We start from the raw sequence: 1,928 nt of genomic DNA, 5'->3' as shown, positions 1-1,928 counted from the left end.
TGGGAAGTATATGTTTTTATTGCACCCCTGCTATTTTGTCCAGCCATGTGGATCTCCAGGGATGGAGACGTACTCCAGAAAAATATTCATTTCTAAAAGCCTCCTCTACCATATTTTTTCACAACACTCTCTTGGCTCAGCCAGCCCAGCCACACACACTTGCATTTCTGTCTTGCGGCAATTAGTAACATTTGCTAATTACACTATTCCGTATTTAAAGACAATTGATTTTCCTCTGTAGCAGAAAACAATTTCCTGTTACGCCAGTTCTCCTAATCTTCATCAGAAACCAACCCCGGCTGTCACCGCAGTGTGTCACGCTCCCTTATGAGATCTCCCCCTCCTGCCCCGGTTGTGCGTTTCTGGCTCCTGACGGGCGCAGCAGGGCACCTACAGCTGTTACGACCCGATGCACTTCGCTTCACATGGTGTTGGCACCAAGCACAGTTACTGGAGAGCAGCTCCTCTTGCTCGGCAGCTTGTGCGTCTCTTCTGGCAGCAGGTCGTGGGTGGACTGGGAGAACCTCGGACTGTTTACGCTCGGTTTTGGCATGAGTGAGAAACTACTGCTCGATAAGGAAGCTCGGAGCCTTGGACGTGACCGTGGGCTTTCCCCTCGGAGCCAGCCCAGGGAGCGTACTTGTGTCTCAGCGAGCAAGCACAAACATACACATTGCTGCCCTGTAAATGTTTATGTGCTGCTTAGAGTTGTAGTGAAGACAACCAGGCTCTTCGAATAGCGGAATTTCTTACACCCCAAGTCTCCCAGGCTGAGTGCCACAAATGCCAGCAGAAAGAACATGAATATCCAACTCATTATACCCGAGCTTTGCCCCTTTCCATGCTCCTTCACAATCTGGCAGCCTAGAATGGGGGGCAAATCGGCGTGGCACCAGTGGACAAGCATACAAGGAGATGTCGTGGGTGTTCAGTATTGGGGGGTATTTTTGACGAGATTCTGTCATCAAAATCTCTCACAGGTTTGGGCCATGTTCACCTGACAACGAATAGAAGCACCCACTTGACCTTACCTGAGTTTCCAGTCTCTCACGGCCAGCGCAAAGGCTGGCAGACAGACCAACAGCCACCAGGATGTCTCTGCACCACCCAGGCAAAAACACTCCCGTCCAGAGACACTAACCACTGGCGAACCCAGGACAAGCTGTTCAGACTCCGACGACACAAAAAACTACAGTTAACCTTGTACAGAAGATGAGGCTGGTTTGCCGCTCTCCGGGGCTAAAAGCAGAGCTGAACTTACTCAACCCAAGTGAGGGCTGAGTGAGACACGGAGGCTGTGTGTGACTCGGGGCCTCCTGGGACGGATGGGGTTAGGGAATTGCAGAATGCTTTGTGGTACCGGAAAGTTGCTTAGTCAGGAAAGGGAAAAAAAAAATCCCACTTCTCCTCCACATGTCAGGCAAGATCTCTTTTATCATCTGGGCTGCAGATGAGAGCTCTGATCCTATCCCCTCCTGTGCAGAATAATGCTCCAGTTCAGTCTTCCTCCTCCAGCAATGGCTGGGACGTGCTAAAAACTGCCTCTGAACTAGTGTGACCAGCTCCGCGCTTCTGCTTCGAGACAGAAACCCCATTTCCATTAAACCCCCCACAGCTATAGTTCAGCACAAAGTCAAAAGCAGACGTTACCTGAACCGATAGAAATCAGAGGGCTCACCAGTGCGGTCATCGCTCGGGCTCTGGTGACAGACCCGGCTTCTCAGCCAACGCTTCTCTTACGGCTCAGACCCTAAGAAATAAAGAAGCAGGAAAAGCATCCAGCTGAATTCAGGCTGATTGTAAGAGGTTTGAGAAGAGGAACAGCTTTCTGTGAGGCTTCCCAGGGAAGGAGGGCAGAGAGACTGAACGACCTGCACTACCTGTGGAACTTCCCCCTCCAGAAGAAACAAGCGGGTGTTCGCAGAGCC

The sequence above is a fragment of the Buceros rhinoceros genome, unplaced genomic scaffold (assembly GCF_000710305.1).
Source record: "Buceros rhinoceros silvestris isolate BGI_N320 unplaced genomic scaffold, ASM71030v1 scaffold14682, whole genome shotgun sequence".
Lineage (NCBI taxonomy): Eukaryota > Metazoa > Chordata > Aves > Bucerotiformes > Bucerotidae > Buceros > Buceros rhinoceros.
This window is presented reverse-complemented; position numbering follows the sequence as displayed.